The sequence below is a fragment of the Symphalangus syndactylus genome, chromosome 8 (genome assembly GCF_028878055.3).
Source record: "Symphalangus syndactylus isolate Jambi chromosome 8, NHGRI_mSymSyn1-v2.1_pri, whole genome shotgun sequence".
In the NCBI taxonomy this organism is placed as follows: Eukaryota; Metazoa; Chordata; class Mammalia; order Primates; family Hylobatidae; genus Symphalangus; species Symphalangus syndactylus.
This window is the reverse complement of record NC_072430.2, coordinates 75,220,228-75,241,335: the sequence shown is the minus strand read 5'-3', so window position 1 is coordinate 75,241,335 and position 21,108 is coordinate 75,220,228. Positions and strand designations below refer to the sequence as shown.

The 21,108-nt window shown below is 40.6% G+C and overlaps 1 protein-coding gene and 1 pseudogene across 26 annotated transcripts in view; one reads left to right on the top strand and one right to left on the bottom strand.

The window, feature by feature from the left end:
- Positions 1-21,108, top strand: part of METTL8 (methyltransferase 8, tRNA N3-cytidine) — a 181,979-nt gene that overhangs the window by 137,467 nt on the left and 23,404 nt on the right. The gene's annotated exons all lie outside the window — the stretch shown is intronic.
- Positions 20,483-20,875, bottom strand: LOC129488044 (small integral membrane protein 26-like; annotated as a pseudogene).

Below are 21,108 nucleotides of genomic sequence, written 5' to 3'. Positions count from 1 at the left end.
GGTCTTCATATAAATGCATAAATACCTTTGATTAACTTATAAGACAAGTCTTTATATGACATAGATGTAATCATTTGGTCTGCCGGGTTTGGCTAAGTGTCTTTCTCTGTTGTTTTAATTTCTGTATTGGTTTTGCGTGTATGTTTAGACATGCACATATGAGTGTACGAGTAGTATTTTCTCACAAGTCCAGAAACACAGAGTCTATGCCAAAGGGGCAGCTCATAAAAATGTTGACTGCCTGACAGTGCTCAGAATGGTGCAGTCATCTCTGTTGAATAACTGTTCAACCAAATCATTTAGAAAAATAACAAACAAGCAAAATCAAACCACATACATACACACACTTACAAAACCAAAACCAAACCCAAACCATGCACATACACACATGCACATTACAAACAAAATGTTTTAAGCCAGAGAGATAAAAGAAATTGTAAACCATATAAATTATTTCTCTTTAAGAATAATTGATTGATTGATTTTTTTTTTTTTTTTGAGACTAAGTCTTGCTTTGTCGCCAGGCTGGAGTACAGTGGCGCGATCTCGGCTCACTGCAACCTCTTCCTCCCGGGTTCAAGCGATTCCACTGCCTCAGCCTCCTGAGTAGCTGGGACTACAGGCATGCACCACCACGCCCAGCTAATTTTTTGTATTTTAGTAGAGACGGGGTTTCACCTTGTTGGCCAGGATGGTCTCGATTTTCTGACCTCGTGATCCATTCGCCTTGGCCTCCCAAAGTGCCAGGATTACAGGCATGAGCCACCGCCCCTGGCCGTAACTGATTCTTTATATACAATTGTTGCCTAATTCCTAGCATACTGAGATCCTATTTATTTATTTATTTTCTGAGATCTAATTTAGACCATGGAGAGGAAAAACAAAAAGGTGGTATTAATAAACTGCTTTGGGGAGTAAAAGAACCTCTTAGAATCCACGACATCATGGATGGAAGAGATCCTTAAGGAGGGAATGAAGCACAGCTCAGAGTGGGAAGGTTAGCAATGTTCAAGACCAAAGTTAATAATCTCTACATGAGTCAATTGAAAGAAAAGAATTAAAAGCATTAAAAAAAACAATATGAGTAATGGGAGGAACTGATGAAGCCTGCTACCCAGATGAGGATTGGAAACTATTTAAACTGGATAATACAGTATGTGTTTTGGCTCTGAGAAAACAGAAGTTGAACTTTTGAGTAGTAATCAAGGGCACGGTCTCAAAGTATTTGCAAATAGTGCTGGTATGGAGAACAGATGCCGACATTATTGCCAATGGGAATCACAATGTGAAAGTTTGAGTGAGAGACTAAAAGAAGCCACAGGGAATTTTTGCAGAAAGCTTGGCATTGAACATGATTTATGGTTGATTTAAGAAGGAGACAAGGAAAATAAGGCTACAGTATATACCATCTGACTGCTGCAGACCAAAGATGTAAACAGTTAGCCATGGCTCTCCAACCTCCTGGAAATCAGGATTCTGCTCATACAGAAAGGCGCCAGAATGTTTGTCTGAGTTAAGTGCATACTTCTTTTTTAGTATCTAAGAATAGTTATCCTCCTTTCCTCTCCCATTACTGCTCGGGTATCCTTAAAAATCCTCACCAGCTATTAAGTATCATGGAGTTACGCAAAGAGGTCTGCAGGGAACTTTATGGCTTCCCAAAGTGGATCAGAGAACCTCACAGGAGGCCCTAGACTTGAAAGGTGAGCAGCTCTATTTTGTTGCTCTCATGTATGTGATGTACTTTTATGTTAGAAAACTGAGGTTTGGAGGATTTAGGAGAGTGAGGTGAATCTTCCAAAAATATCTAACAAAGTATGCTGGGAAGGTAAGTTAGAGCGGAAAATACGTGACCATTCCTTGGCCTTGGGTCACTTAAGTTATAACCTCCTGTCAGGGAGTAGAGAACAAACATTCCCTCTGAGACAAAAATAACTTCTTTTTTGTTTGTTTGTTTGTTTGTTCTGAGAGAGGGTCTCGCTCTGTCACCCAGGCTAAAGTGCAGTGGCATGATCATGGCTCACTGCAGCCTCAACCTCCTGGGCTCAGGCAATCCTTCCACTTTAACCTCCCAAATAGCTGGGACTACAGGTGCATGCCACCACATCTGGCTACTTTTTAAATTTTTTGTAGAGCCAGGGTCTCCTTATGTGGCCCAGGCTGCTCTCAAACTCCTGTCCTCAAGCCATTCCTCCCACCTTGTCCTCCCCAAGTGCTGGCATTATAGGCGTAAGTCACCATGCCTGGCCAAAATAAGAAATTTTTTAGCTATTCTATAGGGCGTCTGAGTTTTGAAATGGGAAAAGAGAGATATATTTGACTAAAAATAGTAGGATTTTCATGTGAGAGAGACAATCTAGAGGGAGGTCAGTGCTGGTCCTCAAGTCCTTGGGACTACTAGAGGAATGGGCTCATATAAGGGGAAAAGATGAAAAACAATAACAACCAAAATGTTGCCAAAGGTTAGAAACAATGAGCTTTAATACCTGGCCAGTGACAATGCTTTCTGAATAGCAAAGGAAACAGATTAGATGAGGAAAATAAGGTTAGGCTTTGTGCCCAGGAACCTGAGCCAATGAAATCTATCAGTGACCAGAGTTCCTTACCTTAGGAAAATGGCTCCAGGCTCTCCCAGCATGTCTGTTTATAGGCATTCTCCCCACATTCATATCTCACCCTTATTTCCTAGTTGTGTTTCCTTTGAAAACTTATACTTCTCAAGACTGTGCTAAGACTGCAGAGGTCCATCCAAACCTGGACCACAGTAACTAGCGAGATCCAAGTGCACCCTTTGTGTGCAGGGTGCCTGTCTCAGGAGCATAGTCAGAGAAGAGCTGATACAGCGAGGGTAGATGGAAAGGTGAAGATTCTGTCTGTCTGCCTGCATTGTCCTCACCACCCTCTTGTTTTCTTGGCAGAATCCTTGATCATTCAGGATCTGCTCAAATGTTAATATCTATTATCTCTCTGTAAACCCCATTGATGGAAAGAGCTGTATTCCCACAGCATCTTGTACACAGCATTAATTATGCATTTGCTGCATTGTTTTCTAATGGTTTGTGTGTCCATCTTTCTTACTGGACCATCAACTCTAAAATGTTAGGGACTGTATTTTGCATCTATCTCCAGCCCTAAATCAGTACCCAGAACTACATTGTGCCGTATGGTAGCTGCCAGCTATATGTGGGTATTGAGCACTTGAAATGTGATAAATTCCAACTGAGATTGTTGTGAGTGTAAAATACACATCATGTTTTGTAAACCTAGTATGAATACGAGAATGTAGGCTGGGTACAGTGGCTTATACCTGTAATCCCAGCATTTTGGGAGGCTGAGGCAGGCAGATCACTTGAGGCCAGGAGTTCGAGACCAGCCTGGCCAACATGGCAAAACCTTGTCTACTAAAACTACAAAAAATTGGCCAGGCGTACTGGTGCATGCCTGTAATCCCAGCTACTTGGGAGGCTGAGGCTCAAGAGTCACTTGAACCTGAGATGCAGAGGTTGCAGTGGGCCGAGATAACACCACTGCACTCCAGCCTGGGCAACAGAGTGAGACTCTGTCTCAACGAAAAACAAAAGAGAGAGAGCCAGGCGTGCTGCCTCAGGCCTGTAATCCCAGCACTTTGGGAGGCCGAGGTGGGTGGATCACCTGAGGTCAGGAGTTCGAGACCATGCTAGCCAACATGGGGAAACCCCATCTCTACTGAAAATACAAAAATTAGCCAGGTGTGATGGTGGGTACCTGTACACAGCTACTCAGGAGTCTGAGGCAGGAGAACCACTTGAACTCAGGAGACGGAGGTTGCAGTGAGCCGAGATCTCACCACTGCACTCCAGCCTGGGTGACAGACAGAGACTGTCTCAAAAAAAAAAAAAAAAAAAAAAGAGAATGTAAACTATCTCACTAATAAATTTTTATAATGATTACATGTTAAAATGATAATGTTTGGGATGTATTGTGTTAAATAGGATATATTATTAAAATTAATTTTATCTGCATCTTTTTACTGTCTTACATGGCTACTAGAAAATTTTAAAGTATATATATGGCTCCTGTTATCCTTTTATTGGACAGGGATGGTCTAGAACATAGTAGAGGCTTGAGTCAGGGTCTTAGCAGGCAAAAGAAAATACATTCATTTTAGATTCTGAAGAGATGTTAATGAAGGGGCAGTTTACAGAAGTGTGGGCAAGGTTAAGGAAACCCACAAAGGATGCTGAAGCACCAAGAGACTAGCAAAAGAGGGGAGCAGTTAGCCTACAAAGGAGAGGAAAAGCCGTTACTAGAGCTGGTGAGCACTGGAGGTGCCTAAGAGGAGCACCCAGCAGGAGCTCTAGTTCCCGTCACTGCTGGAACCATGCCTTGCTCCCACTGGCTGTAGGGAATCAGAAGCTGGAGGGCAGAGATCCTGGATGATGCAGCCCTTAGGGGACCACTCCCACCACCCTGGGCAGAGAAGAATGGAGAATAGGTGAGGGCAGGAGGAGAGCATGGGATAAAGAGTAATGAGCACAGAGCTCAGTACATTTGTTCAGTGAATGAGTGAAATGAAACTAGTCACTAAGGAGAGAATGGAGGACGGTGGAAAATTAACTTTTTCCCATCTGGAATTATTTTGCAGTAGTGCTTTTCAAACTGTTCTGTGACACTGAAGAGTTCAGTGAAATTATGTTAGGGGTTCCACAGACATTTCTTTCTTGTTCTAAATATGTATATTTCTAACTATTAAAATACTGTCCTCGATGATGGGTGCGGTGGCTCACATCTGTAATCCCAGCACTTTAGGAGGCCAAGGCAGGTGGATCACTTGAGGTCAGGAGTTTGAGACAAACCTGGCCAACATGGTGAAACCCCATCTCTACTTAAAATATAAAAATTAGCCGGGCATGGTGGCACATGCCTGTAGTCCCAGTTATTCGGGAGGCTGAGGCAGGAGAATTGCTTGAACCTGGGAGGCAGAGGTTGCATTGAGCTGAGATTGCAGCACTGCGTTCCAGCTTGGGCAACAGAACGAGACTCCATCTCAAAATAAATAAATAAATAAATAAACTTGCCTAAAGGACAGGAACATGCACATCCAAACGTGTTATATATCAAAATTTTTAACACATGGGAAACAGGTCACATGTCAACTTGTGCTGCCAGGTGAATTTTTGTGCAAGCCTAAAAACAAGAGTTCCTCCTGTCCCTTTTGTGCTTTTATTTGAATATCATTTTTTATTCTTTTAATTTTTCTAGTCAGTCTCTGCTTATCCATTAATTGAATATCTTAAATGTGTCACTAATTAACGTTTAGGTCTGCATTAGTCTTTTAGAAAAATTCAGGTCGACGTGTCCATTTATATAAAATTGCACACATTAGTATACCATTGTAACACATGGGCACAGGTCAGTTAAATGCTGAGCAATGTTCAGGAATGTGTATTTGACACGTGTTCATGTCTCATCATGTATCTCACTTGCTATCATGTTTATGTAAAAATGATACATTCATGTTAAGGAATTCTACAATAGCAGATATTGTAGGAATTCAATCTGAAATGCATTTCTGGCCATTTGCATTTGATGTTCCCTATGCCTTGAAGATATTTCCTTCAGCTCTTGGTAAGGCTGAGACTAAGATGTTCCTTAGTTCTATTTATCCTTTTTATCCTTTAGCTTTTAGCTGAAACGTTTCCTCCTTGGGAAAGGCTTCCCTGACCACCTAATCACTTAAGTAGGTTCCCCTCCCCATTCTCTCTTTAAGCCTTATTTCAGCCTTCATAGCACTTACCACAATTGGTAACTGTTTTGCGTAATTACCTCTTTATTGGTTTTTGCCTGTTTCCCTAGCAAGAATTTAAATTTCATCAGTGTAGGGATGGGGTCTCTACTTAGCATGGGTCAGGGACTATTTGAGCTTTACCCATATTCATTCATCTACTCACAATCACCTTGTGAGGGCCCCTTTGAAAGACAAGGACACTGAGATGCAGAGAGGGTAAGTGGCCTGGTCAAGGTCTCCTAAGCTATTATATGAGAGAGCCAGGATTCAAACCCAGGAATCAGTGGGGGCCCAAGAGTACAGCAGCATGTTAATATTAAAGGTTTCCAGCTCCAGGTCCCGAAGTGCTAACAAAAACACTGGATTTTTTTTTCTTTTCTTTTCTTTTTTTTTTTTTTTGAGACGGAGTCTTGCTCTGTCGCCCAGGCTGGAGTGCAGTGGCGTGATCTCCACTCACTGCAACCTCTGCCTCCCAGGTTTACGCCATTCTTCTGCCTCAGCCTCCTGAGTAGCTGGGATTACAGGCACCCACCACCACACCTGGCTAATTTTTTGTATTTTTAGTAGAGATGGGGTTTCATTATGTTGGCCAGGCTGGTCTTGAACTCCTGACCTTGCGATCTGCCCACCTTGGCCTCTCAAAGTGCTGGGATTACAGGTGTGAGCCACTGTGCCTGACCAGGCTAACATTTTTTGAAAGCTTCCCACAGTGCTGGGTTATGTGAATTATTTTTACTATTACAATAACCTTATGAGGTAGGTACTATTATCCCAATTTACAAATGAGTTGAGACCTAGAGAAATTAAGTACCTTTCCAAAGATCACCCAGCCCAAAAATGGCAGAATGAAGATTTGAACCTATCCTCCTAACCATCTTGCCCTATCACCTGCCTGGAATTCCGATTCTCCTACGTGCTACATGGTACCTTGTCTCAGACCATGCGTGGACATCGATTTCTCATCCATGAGTTGGAAGAATATATATTTGCTGGGCCAGATGCAGTGGCTCATGCCTGTAATCCTAGCACTTTGGGAGGCCAAGGCGGATGGATCACCTGAGGTCAGGAGTTCAAGACCAGCCTGGCCAACATGGTGAAAACCCCTCTCTACTAAAAATACAAAAAAATTAGTTGGGCATGGTGGTGCACACCTGTAGCCCCAGCTACTCGGGTGGCTGAGGCAGGAGAATTGCTTGGGAGGGGGAGGTTGCAGCGAGCTGAGATCATGCCATTGCACTCCAGCCAACAGAGCAAGACTCCATCTCAAAAAAAAAAAGTATTTGCTGAGCACGTCTGTGTTCTCTGGGTGGAGAGCTGGAGGGCGGGTGTATGTAGATGAGTTCATTCTTAGCAGAGGTCTCCAGGAAACCTTTTGCTCATTCTAATCTATGTCCTGTTCTCTCCAAATGGTGTTCTTCTTGGGCCTCCCAGTTTAACATTGTCATTTCCCTGTGGAAATGCTGGGAAACACAATATGTGGAAATTAAACAACATACTCCTAAATAACCCATGGGTCAAAGAACAAAGAAGAAATCAAAAGAGAAATCAGAAAATAATTTGAGAGGCAAAAAGTACTTTGAAAGGAGGAAAAATGAAGACACAACATACCAAAACTTGGGGGATGTAACTGAAGCCTCCTGCGTACAGAATAGAGGGGATTTCAAAAAGTTCATGGAAGATTATTAAATTAAGATAAAAATGAAAAATATAAGCTTTATTTTTCAACATAAGCTCCATCAAGTCCAAGACTCTTTTGTAAACAATGATACCAGCCATTTAGTCTTTTCCTAAAGAACGTAGGGTCCTGGGAATGTAACCACTTCAAGGCAGTCTTTTTTTTTTTTTCTTTTGAAATGGAGTCTCACTCTGTCACCCAGGCTGGAGTGCAGTAGCGTGGTCTCAGCTCACTCCAACCTCCACCTCCCGGGTTCAAGCAATTCTCCTGCCTCAGCCTCCCGAGTACCTGGGATTACAGGTGCGTGCCACCATGCCCTACTAATTTTTGTATTTTTAGTAGAGACGGGTTTTCGCCATGTTGGCCAGGCTGGTCTGGATCTCCTGACCTCAGGTGATTCGCCCATCTCAGCCTCCCAAAGTGCTGGGATTACATGTGTGAGCCACCGTGCCCAGCCTTGACATTAGTTCTTGCTTCAATTTTATTAATAGCAGAATTCATGTTGCTCTGATGGGGGCTCTTCTCAAACTGATGTCTTATCCTTCTTAGTGCCCCAAACTGGATCCTGTTCAGACATGCTATAACAAATTAGTATGAGTTTATTTTAGTGCAAACATTTTGAATTCTCTGCATAGTTTTTTGATAATACACATTTTCCATGAATTTTTTTGAAGAGCTCCTCATACGTGTGTGTTTAACTTATTTCTATCCTCTCTTTCACATGATTCACTTTTTTTAAAAATGTATTTAAGCAACACTTACTGAAGGCCAACTCTGGGCCAGACACTGTGCTGAGGTTTGGAGACACGGATGACCAGAACACGGTCACAGTCCTCTAGGGATGCTAGGCAGATGGAGCACATAAACTAATGATTACACCAATTAATTGGCCAAGGATTTGAACCAGGATTCTAGTCAGCAGGACCAGAGGAAAGATATTACCCTTTTGGCCTGTTACAGTCTCATTTTGTCTTTTATTGTATCCTCCTCCAGCTTTCCTTTTCTCTCAAAGACTTTCTTTTCTGGCTATCTCATGTTCCCTTTTTTTCCTACTTTTTAATTATTTATACAACCAATTCCAGGTGACCTCTTTTGTGAATTTTATACAATTAATGCTTGGCCCCCCAACTGCTGGAATCTGGATTTAATCCTCCACCATCAGCCCCCGACTCCCGAGAATGATGAATGCTCAGGGAACAGGGATTAATTGTAACATTAGCCTAAGGAAAGCTGAACTAGGCAGTCATTAGTTCTTTACCACGCCCTATTTCCTTGCTTTCCACAAAATTCAGGATTTCTTCCCAACCCACATAGAAATGGCTTTTTAAAAAAATTTTCTCAGTTCTCTGCTCCATCTCCATTGGCACAAACATCACAAATAGATGTCTTGTGACTTCTTTCCTGCTGTCCCTGGAATTGTGGAATGTTGTTTTGAAATTCTTCTTTGGATTTTTGTATCCAGAGTTATATCCCCAATTCTTAGCATACTGCCTGACACATAATAGGTTTTCAATAAATATATGTGAAAATAAATGCAAAGTGAAAAGAGAGAAAAATATTAGTAGATGATTTTTGCATGAACAATGTTGCTATGTTTTTATTTAGAAGTTTATGCATCCTTTTGACCCCTAAACTATATGGTCCTCAAGAATAAGGGGACTAGATTTTCTTCTTCTTTATATTCTCTCCTGCCCTGTGCCTAAAATAATACCTGATACGGCACAAAACCATAATCTATATTTGTTGAATGAAGAATAAGTAAAGACTAGACAGCTGATATCTGTGATTGATGTGGATGAGGATTTATACTGTTAATGTTGTCTTAACTATTTTCTGGAACAAAGTGTAAATAACTTGGGTAAATAAACTATAAATGGGATTAGAAGAAGGTCTTAGAGAAGAAACATCATGGGTGGCACTAACGCCGGGGGAGCCCCCGCTTAAGATAGGTGCGCCTGCCACTGTTTCACTCCCCTGGAGAGAGAACTCTGGGGATGGCTTTGCACATGGAATGGGGGTACAAGAGTGTGAACATGTGGCTGTGGGATTTTGTTAACGTAGTAATTTCCTTCCAAACAGTCGAAAAAGACTTTTCTAGTCCTATTCTATTGCTGTTGCCTCTGTGTTCTCGCCTCGTATCACATTTAAATTCTATGACTTGTCCAGTTAATGTGGACATGCATAACAAGTGGGCCCAGATCTTATTCTAAATGGAAGCCAGAGCCAGTGTCCAGACGTTAGGAAAGAATAATTACCCCAAGAGCAGAGCTGTGTTTTCTGAGAGGGCTTTGAGCAGTGTTTATGGAGCCCCAGATGTAAATTTCCGCATTAGACAAGTAAAAAGATTTATGAAACACGTTTCTCCTCTTTCTTGGAGAAAAAAAAAATCTCTTTTGCGAGAAGACTTAGTGTTTGAGTACTTCTTGACCCTTAAGGGAAAGGAAGAAAATTATACCAGAAATCTATGCATGCTAAAATAACATTCATTCAAAATGAGGAATGATTGATTCTTTCCATGTGTTCTTATCCTATTTCAATTTAAATTAATTTTGCAGGAGTCATTAACCATCTCCACAAAATTTGCTGGGTTTTCTCCGAATGCTGACTTTGGCACACCTGCAGCCAGTGCATGTCTTTATGGTAATCTGTAGGAACAAAAATTAATTTCAGTAAAACAGCTAAATGGTCCTCAAGAGTCCTTACTCATGTGTCTGGTTAGCATTCACCAGGGGCAGTAAACACAGCCTGACAAGGGTGATAAAAATGTTTCAAGGGACCTTTCCAAGTTTTCTCACTATCTTTTTTCTTTTTTAAATTTGCAGGTGCAAAAATGCCATTTATAATTCTTTAATTCCAAGGGCAATGGGTATCTTGGGGTCTCAGATCCAGGACAAGTGGCCAGCTGGGACACAATATTCTGCTTGCAAGTCATGGCAGGTGCAGAAGGAGGGCAAGCCATCAAAAGTTTGGCCTGTTCTCCTTTTCTCTCTTTTTGTGCTTCCTTTTCCTCTTCTAGACGGGTGTACAATTACACGAGCTGAATTAGTTATCTCCCAAAGCTGTGCTGTTGTACATCCAGGAAAAGGACTTGATTACTCAACCCATGGTTCCAGGAGCCTTATTTGGGTTCTTTTGTGCAGCAGAAGAAAAAGTGCTGAGTGCACCCTCTATTTGTTTTGCGATTTGCCTGCTGGGCACATTACTTGCTATCACTCTGGTTTCAATAGATGTCTTTCCACGGAGATTTTAGCATGTCTATATTTAGAAAACAATAAAAGACGTATAAGATGGAAAAATTAGGGGAAAGCAGAAGTGCGCTGAGGAAGAGAGAAAAGGGCAAGAGACAATCATGGATCCTTCTCATGAGAGGAGCTGTCCCTAGCATCCAGGCTTGACTTCTTTCTTGCCTTGCCAAGTGTTCCACTGTGCAATGTGGAGTTATTAAGTGTGGAGATGAGGGGAGGAACAAGAGACAAGGAAAACCTAGCTCCAGTACTCTGTGGTGTCTTTGGAGTGAGTTTTGCCAGAGCATGTACCAGACACAGTGTGAGAATCCAGGAAGGGAGAGACATGTCAGCTGTGATAAGCATATCCATGCAGTTATTATGGCCACATGTAATCTTTGTTGGGCTTTGTCAGCATATGAGCTGCTGATGAGGATGACTTCTTTCCCAACCAGGAATGGTTTGTATGGCTTTTCTGCAAGCTATTGCTGGGAGTTTAGGTTTGGGGATTCCTGAGGTGGGTGTAACTAGAACAGGCTCTGGTTTATCTTCACTCAGACTTTGATGATTTGAAAAGATTAACAGGCAAAATACTCAAAGATTAAAAACAAACAAATGGAAAAAGAAAAGAAGGATGGAGAACTTGAAAGCAAGGAAGAAATGACTTTTAGATGGTCTAGTCTCTTGACCTGTGTAGCTATAACGACTTCATTGCACATGATCTCAGATAGTAGGTTAATTTGGTTCTGGGCCTGGTATATGTTTGTTCAATTTTATGTGGTCTCTTTAATGCTGTGTGGAGTATTGTAAATTTGTAGTTATTTATTTATGTATATATTTACTTATTTAACTGTACACCTAGCATAGAGACACAACTAGTTGGGTACTTAACAAATAGATATATGAGTTGCCATAGCTACAAACTACTACTAACAGTAGGATGTTCATAGCCATTTTCTTTTCTTTTTTTTTTTGAGATGGAGTTTTGTTCGTGTTGCCCAGGCTGGAGTGCAATGGTGCGATCTTGGCTCACTGCAACCTCCGCTTCCTAGGCGATTCTCCTGCCTCAGCCTCCTGAAGAGCTGAGATTACAGGCGCCTGCCACCAAGCCCAGCTAATTTTTGTATTTTTAGTAGAGATGGGGTTTCACCATGTTGGCCAGGCTGGTCTTGAACTCCTGACCTCAGGTGATCCACCCGCCTCAGCCTCCCAAAGTGTTGGGATTACAGGCATGAGCCACCACGCCCGGCCCCGATTTTTTTGATATTAAAAATGCAATGAAAAAAGAGAAGAAATGGTTTATTTGGCCAAAAAAATCATGATGACTTTAAGATTTAACACCAATTTCTTCCTTAAAAAGTTAAAGGCCTGTGATCATTTTAAGTGATATGATTAGGAGAAATACAATTGTGTGATGAAGTAGCCACTATCAGGTTTCAGCTGCCTGGTTAGATTTCACCACAGGACTAGCCCTGTCTCAAAACATCAGATTCCCGTGTTGTGAATAAGAAAGTATCCCCCAGTAGTCCATCCTTCTATCGGGGGACATAACTTTCCTCCAGCATTGAATCGGTTTTCTAGGTGGAAAGTTTTGGATATAACTCCTTCTGAAATGTTCCTCTACAGAACAGACCCCTGAACTTTCCTGAGGAAAGGAAGTGGCCCACAACCTATCTCTGCCTCATGGTCTCCATGCAGACTAGAAAAAAGAAAATAATACTATCAGAAAACTTGAGTTCCACTCCTGGCCCAGCCACTCTTGTGCAATGTAGAAAAATTAACTTTATTTCCCTGGACCTCAGGTCCTCAGGGATGTAAAGAACTGTGCTACTTGCTCTGATACTTCAAAAGTCAGTTTACAGAGTAGCAAATGATGTCATGAAAAGAATGACGGCTTTGGAGTCAGCCAGATCCGGTTCATTCTTCAACAAATCTTTATTTAGCATCTACTATATGCCAGGTGCTATTCTTGGTGCCAGATGCTGCCTACCTGAAGCTCACATTTTAATGTGGGGACCAATACTAGTTTGTGGCCTTGGGCAAATCATTTAGCCCCTCTAAGCTTGTTTTTTCCACCTGTAAAATGGATATTATAATAACATTTCAAGATGTGTTGTCAGGATTAGATACAATGATACTTAAAGCACCTATTATACAGTAGAGGCTCAATGAATGGTATGTAAATAATACTATACAATATATGATAAAACTCTTTTTTCAATTGTACGATTCTATCCAGATATGCAAATCATTATTTTTTCATCTCTGTACTGTGTGACTCTAAAGCCATAGACAATCACAAAATTACACTGCAGATTTAATAAATTTCCTTCTCTTTACTGCCTTAAAAGCAACTTCATTTATCAAAGAAATATTTTTTGAGTCTCTACTATGCATTAAATACTAGGCTGGCACTAGGGATATGGAAATAAATGAGACTTCCCTGCCCTTACTTAGGATCATAGCAGTAAATGTTTGGATTTCATCAGGGTCCCCACTTTTGGAGAGCTTATTCTTCTAGAGTTTATATTAGTTATTGACTGTTTAGAAAGAAATCAAGAAAGGAAAACAACCTTCTACTTGGCAAGTGGGTTAAGCTAAAGTTTTACTAGAGAGACCTAAATCTCTGTATATAAGACCCCTGGCAATCTCACTCTACTCAAAATGAAACAGATAGGAGAACACATCTTTCCTATAGCTGCCTTAGAGGTAAAATTTAAATCTACCAACATCTTTTGCAACAAAAGAAAATCAATTAAGTTATTTACTATACCCAGCCATATGACCAGTGTTGTTACACAGATTTCAGAGATATACATGAAAATGAGGAGATATTCCTGGAGCTCAGCAGGAGACATGACACCTGCCCTTGAGGCAGGAGGTAGAATGTGTTCATTTATTTATTTATTTATTTAGTCACGAAAAATCTGTTTAGTAACCATGGCCTTTCAGGAATCACACTGAGTGCTGGGAACACTAAGTGGGAGAACCAATAAAGTGGAAGAACAGTTATTGAGCACCTATTGTGCACCAGGCACTGTCCATCATTTTACCTCCATCATCTCAATGCATTTCCATCAATCCTAAAAGAATTTTTTTTTAAAAAAGGTTGTATGCTTTGACCTCAAGGCGTTCACTGGGGCGTGACAGGACAGAAAGCATCAATCCACAGCAAGAAGGAATGCCATGGAGGAAAAGACCCAGAGCCAGTGAGCTCAGTAGAGGAGAGAATGGTTCACTGTCCCCAGACGGTAGGGGCAGGCTTTGAAGAGGTTGTGGCATTCTAGTTTTTAAGCAGGAGCAACACAGGTGAAAGAGATCACTACTAGGTAGGCAGGGATACAGATGACAGAGAGATAGGGATTGACAGCACAGACCATTCCTGCTATAGATGCTGGCCAAACCCCAAGGCTCTCAGAGCACCAGGTTACCAGTTGCTTCCCAAGCATTCACCCAGAGTAGTTGCTCGTCTGAGAAGCTCTGTTTCCCTGAAATAATGACACTGGGATTCAGATTTCTAGCCCAATTCATGCTGCACTTGGGGCCTCACTTATAACCCATTCTTGGTTTTATGAAGCAAACAGTTTCCTTCTGCTCTGTGCTCTGTTTTAGAGTCGGGAGCTGATCTTTGCACCGATGCCATGCTAGATCTTTATTTGTTTTGTGCTGATGAGATTTAGGAGTGAGAAGTGGAAAACAAACTGATCCTCTCTATCTCCCACTACTGGGTTTTGATAGATAAAGTGGTCCTCTTGAAGTTTTTCTTCTTTCATTTGGAAAGTGTCATAAGATATAAGTTAAGCTGGGTGCTGTGGCTCACACCTGTAATCCCAGCACTTTGGGAGGCGGAGGTGGGCGGATCACGAGGTCAAGAGATCCAGACCATCCTGGCCAACTTGGTGAAACCCCGTCTCTACTAAAAATACAAAAATCAGCTGGGTGTGGTGGTGGGCGCCTGTAATCCCAGCTACTCAGGAGGCTGAGGCAGGAGAATCGCTGGAACCTGGGAGGTGGAGGTTGCAGAGAGCTGAGATCGCTCCCCTGCACTCCAGCCCGGTGACAGAGCGAGACTCCATCTCAAAAAGAAAAAAAAAAAGATATAGGTTAAGCACTAACGTGCAGTGCCAGGCTGGGAGTGGTGGCTCACGCTTGTAATCCCAGCACTTTGTGAAGCCAAGGCGGGGTGGATCACCTGAGGTCAGGAGTTTGAGACCATCCTGGCCAACATGGTGAAACCCCATCTATACTAAAAATACAAAAATTAGCAGGGCATGGTGTCGCCTGGTGGTAGTCCCAGCTACCCAGGAGGCTGAGGCAGGAGAATTGCTTAACCATGGGAGGCAGAGGTTGCAGTGAGCCAAGATTGTGCCACTGCACTCCAACCTGGGCGACAGAGTGAGACTCCATCTCAAAAAGAAAAAAAAAATGTGGCACCAGATAGACATAAGTTCAAATCCCAGATCTACTTCTTATTAGTTGGGTGATCTTGAGCATTGACTTTTCACTCAAATTTGGACCCAAATTCCGAGAGGTGAGATACAACTATAAATTTGGACCTAAATTCTGAGCGGTGAGATACAACTATAAATTTGGAGTGCACCAAGGAAAAATTTAGAGAACTCTTCTTTACTCCTCTGTTATTTGAATAAACAGATATAACTCAGTGATCACATCTACAGCATCAAGGCCATAGAGAAAGAAAAAAGCAACCACAGGCCAGCTCTCTAACTGGTTTGCTCTTCATTGCCTAATTCAGCAAGCTAAATACCTGATCCCAAAGGAAATTATAAGAGTTTTTTGCAATAAATATTGTATACAGGCTCCACTTTATCATGGAGGTCTGTGATTATGTTTAGAAAACAGCTTTTATTGAAAAGCTAAACTTATGAATAGGTAGGAGGCTAGAACTTTCAACCTACAATAATAATAATAGCAATCATAATAACTTTGGGAGGCGTTTACTATATTCCAGGCACTATTTTAAGCACTTTATTATGAATTGATTCATTTAATCTTATAGTCATCCTATGAAATAGGTACTATCATTATCTCTATTTTAAGATAAGGAAATTAGGCCAGGCACAATGGCTCATGTCTGTATTCCCAACACTTTGGGAAGCCAAAGTGGAAGGATCGCTTGAGGCCAGGAGATTGAGACCAGCCTGGGCAAAAAAGTGAGACCCTGTCTCTACAAAAAATTTAAAAAATTAGCTAGGCGTGGTGGCCTGTGCCTATAGTCCCAGCTGCTTGGGAGGCTGAGGCAGAAGGACTGCTTGAGCCTGGGAGGTCAAGGCTTACAGTGAGCCATGATAATGCCACTGCACTCTAGCCTAGGCAACAGAGCAAGACTCTGTCTCAAAAAAAAAAAAAAAAGAAAGAAAAAGAAAAGGAAATTGAGCCACAGAGAGGGACAGTGGCTTGCTGACTTGTTGGAGCCAGGATTTTTACCTATGCTGTCTGCTTTAGAGCCTGTGTCATGAACCTCTCTCCAGTTCTATAAGCCAACTTCTTTTAAAATAATTATAATAATAACATTTTGTGTTCTAATTATAAAACTAAGTCATGGTAGGAATTTTTGAAAATAGAGAAAGGGGTAAAGAAACTGAAATTATTTATATTTTTATTACCAAGGGATAACATTTATTAACATTTGGGTCTATTTCCTTTTGGAAATTAAATTGCATATATAATTCTCTTTTGAAATAGCATAACACCACATATGACTTTTTAAATTTAATGTTACAATTTGAGCATTTTCCCATGTTATTAAATATTTTTATAAACCATAGATTTTAATGGCTGCAAATATTCCAATTATCTGGCAGTCCCATAATTTACTTTAAAAATCACATAATATTGGGCCATTAGGTTGTTTCCAATGTTCTTGAGAAACGTTGGTTGTACTTGGGCTGTGTTGGTTTCCAGAGGATGCCTTAGCCTGGTACTTTAAAGAGCTGTCCAGGCTGTTTGAAGAGTGTCTAATTTTCTACTGAAGGGACTGTGCCCGAATCCCTGTCCCCCAAGTAAGAACACCCTAAGCCACTGAAGACAGGTGAGAATTTTGAAAAGTCTCTTGAGTATCTGAATTCTCAGTGAGGGTCCAGAATCTTATTCAATTTTTTAAAAACTCGTATTATTTCCCCCTAGTTTAGTAAGTAAAACATGTATCTTGTGTAAAAAAAAAAAAAAAGTAAACATGAAAATGAACATACAAGAAAAATAAAATTAATCTAAAATCACACCACAGCACAGCTTGTCAAGTATTTATCTTTGCACACTACACACTATCTTGTTACCTGTTGTTTTACTCAACGACATAATACGTGCATTTTCCTATTAATAAATGTAGGTCATCATACCAGATGGTAGCTGATCTCTGCCCAACTGCTCTCCCACCCTCAGGCCTGATCCCTACAGGCAATTGCTTTTCACTGATTTATGTTTGCATGAATATAAAGCACATTCCTCCTTCTCCATTGTGCCACACCTATCAGAGACTAGTTCTTGTACTTTCCCGACCCAAAGCAGCTGCCCTGCCATCAAGGTGTTGGCCTTCTACTGGAGAAGTATATTATTGAAAAAAAAAAATAAATCTATTAAAAAGTGACCCAAAGTGGTGTTTTTAATAAGGGGGAATAAGGAAATGTGGGAATAAGGAAATATCCAGACCATTTTACAAACCCAAACCCTTTATCCTATTTATGACACAACCTATGGTGTTGAGTTTTTCTTCTGTTTCTCTACCTCGAGCTGGTAGAAAAAGGGCCTATTGAGTTAGCTATGCCCATCTATGATCCTCCGGTTAAATTTCTGCCTCTGACTTTTAAGGAGACACTTTTACCTCATCTTCTTCCTAATTTTCCCAAAAAGGAGAGTCCTATCCAAGTTGTGGCAGAAGCTAAGTCTTAACTTATTTTAAATGACTATGTTTGAAATTAGTAAAGACAGGACTCTGAGCCCCGCCAGGCTGCCCAGACAGGCTTTTTTTGTTTTTGTTTTTGAGATGGAGTCTCACCGTGTTGTCCAGGCTGGAGTGCAGTGGCGCCATCACGGCTCACTGCAGCCTTGACCTCCCTGGGCTCAGGTGTCCTTCCACCTCAGCCTCTTGAGTAGCTGGGACAACGGGCACGTGCCAGCACACCTGGCTGATTGTTTGTATTTTTTGTACAGACGGGGTTTCACCATGTTTCCCAGTCTGGTCTCGAACTCCTGGGCTCAAGCCATCAGCCTGCCTTGGCCTCCCAAAGTGCTAACATTACAGGCGTGAGCCACCACACTCAACCCAGACAGACTAAAGGGATCTTTATACTATAAAGGGATCTTATAACTGGAGGAATTGTGAGCTTAGATATTACTATACTAAGACCACAAGTGGTAAAAATCAGATAAAGCAGTAATCATCTTACTTTGTGATCAAATTAATGCAGAAAAAGTAAGAAATGGTTTGACTTTGTAAGCTCTCTGAGGAAATAAGCAGTTTCAGTTAACACTGCTGTCGCAATCCCTATCCCACAGCTTCAGCTTAATCCCGTAGCAACACTCAGAACTCATTTTTATTATAATTACAGTTGACCCTTGAACAATGCAAGGGTTAGGGGCACTGCCCTCCCCCTTCGTCTTGTACAGTAGCAAATTCTCCTATAGCTTTTGACTTCTCCCAAGCTTAACTAACTTAACTACTAATGGCCTCTATTGACCAGAAGCCTTACTGATAATCTAAACAATTGATTAACACGTATTTTATATATGTATTATACACTATATTCCTACAATACAGTAAGTAAGAGAAAAGACAATGTTAAGAAAATCATAAAGAAGAGAACATACATTGTCAGTTCTGTACTGTATTTATCCATACCGGAAGTTCACGCCATCCATTTACAAGATGTATCATCTGTCTGAAATGGTGGCAACTGCAGTGTCTGACTGCAAATTGTGGTACATATCAAGCCATTCAACTTTTCTTTTAATGTCATGACTGTTCTCTGCTTCTTGGGAGCACTTCCAGCATCACTAGTGGCACTTTGTGTGGGTCCCATGATGTTACTCAAGGTTCATGGTATTGTACTAAACATGATGAAAAATACGCAAGAACCGGGGGAGATCACTTTTTACTGCAATATGCAATTTACTGAAGAGACAACTGCTCATAAGGAGATTAGGGTCGCTTGGCGTTTTAAGCAGATACTCCCAATACTTGAGCTCACAATAGCAACAGGAGGTGGCAATGAAATATTACAGTAGTACAGTATGTACTGCTGTTAATTTTATGCAGCTATGATTTAATACTGCATTCTTATATTTGTTTACATTTTTCTTGACTTCAAATGGCGCCACATATGGTCTGTGTTTTTGTGCATAAGTTTTGATAAATTTTAACCTTTTATAATAGATTTGTGTATATTTTATGGTAGTAAATGATAAAGGCTTAGTATCTTCATATATTTTATGCATTCATGATATACCTTTTTAAATTGTTTCAATATTTCTAGATATGCATGCAGTTCATCTGTTTTTTCAAATTGTCTCAAATCTCCAAAAATGTTTTCAATACATTTATTTTTAGAAATCTGTGTATGTGGAGTCACACAGTCTACACTAGTGTTTTTCAAGGGTCAACTGTACTTATTATAGTCCTACAATATCTTATTATTTTTGCTTTAAATGGTCAATTATACTTTAAAGAGATTTTTCTAAATAACAAAAGAGTCTTTTATTACTACTCAAATAGGTACCACTTCTGATTCTCTTCTTTCCTTTGTGTAAATCTAGATTTCCGTCTGATATCATTTTCCTTCTGCCTCAAGGACTTCCTTTAACATTTCTTATAGTACAGATTTGCTAGTGAAAAGCTTTTAGCTTTTATATGTCTGAAGAAGTCGTTAAGAGGTTTTCACTGGGTATAAAATTCTACATTGACAATTTTTTTTCCGTCAGTACTTTAAAGATGTTGCTTCACTTTCTTCTGGTTTGCATTGTTTCTGACAAGAAGTCTACCTTTCTACTTTCATTCTTACCTTGTTTATTCCATACATAATAAACCCTTTTTTTTTCTGGCTGCTTTTAAGGTTTTTCTCTTTATCTCTGGCTTTGGACAGTTTATCATGTGCCATGGTATAGTTTTCTTCTTGTGTCTTGTGCTTAGGTTTGTTGAGCTTCTTGGATCTCTAGGTTTAGAGTTTTCATCAAAATTGGACAATTTTCAGCCATTATTTCTTCAAAAAAATTTGGTTCTCCTATCTCTTTCCTGTCTGTTATGGATTGAATTCATACATTGAAACTAACCCCCTTCAACCTGCATTTGAAGATGGGGCCTTTAAAGGGGTAATTAAAGTTAAAGTTATAAGGGTGGGGCCCTAACCCAATATGACTGGTGTCCGTATAAGAAGAGGTAGAGACAACAGGGAGGCACACACAAAGAAAAGGCCATGAAAGGAGACAGCAAGAAGGTGGCTGTCCACCAGCCAAAGAGAGAGGCCTCAGGAAAAACAGAACCTGTCAGCATTTTGATCTTAGTCTTCCAGCCTCCAGAAACATGAGAAAATACATTTTAATTTAAGCTACCCAGTCTGTGGTATTTTGTTATGGTAGCCCTAGCAAATTAGTATACTCTGTCTTGGGACTTCAATTACATATATATTAGGCTACTTGAAGTTATCCACTGCTTATTGAAACTGTTTTTTTTTTTTTTAGACTTTTTTTCTCCCTCTGTTTCATTGAGAACTTTCTTTTTTTTTAGTTTCCTTCAAGAAAAGATTTATTGCATATTATTAGCGATTATGTTTTACAGCAAAATTAAATATAGGTGCTTTTCACGAACACAAAATGGGAATCAAGGCATCTATCAAATTTAAATGTTAAACCAAGTCTTAGTTTTCAGAATTCAGTAGCCAGTCATGGTTCTGCACCAGGGCCACCAGTCCATGATTTCCAGTTGTTGAGGATCTTTTCAGTAATTGGAACAAAATCTTCTTTATATGCGACAATTGTTTCCACATAAAACTCTTGGGGGTTCAGATAGTTCACTGGGTACTTCACTTGTTGAGCCATCCTTTTGCTATACTTCATCACCTGACAACTTCGCCATTTTCTGGCCAAAGTAAAGCATTGAGCCCACCAGAGACCAGGTGCCAATCTCATAGATCACCAACCAATCCCATAGACCACCAGCATCCACCGGTACCAGGCTGTGAACTGGTTTTGATACATGGGTACACTGGCGAGGGCCTCGATTCTCACAGGCCTATGGTGGAGGCGGCTCCTTGTGAACTTTCTATTGCTGTGTCTTCAAAATCCATAATTTTTTCTTCTGCATTGTTTAATCTGCCATTATTCCCATGCAATGGCACTTACATTCCCATCCAATGGCACAATACATCCAACGTATTTTCATCTCAGATGTATTTTTATCTCTAAAAGTTTGGTTTGGGTATCTAAAGTTT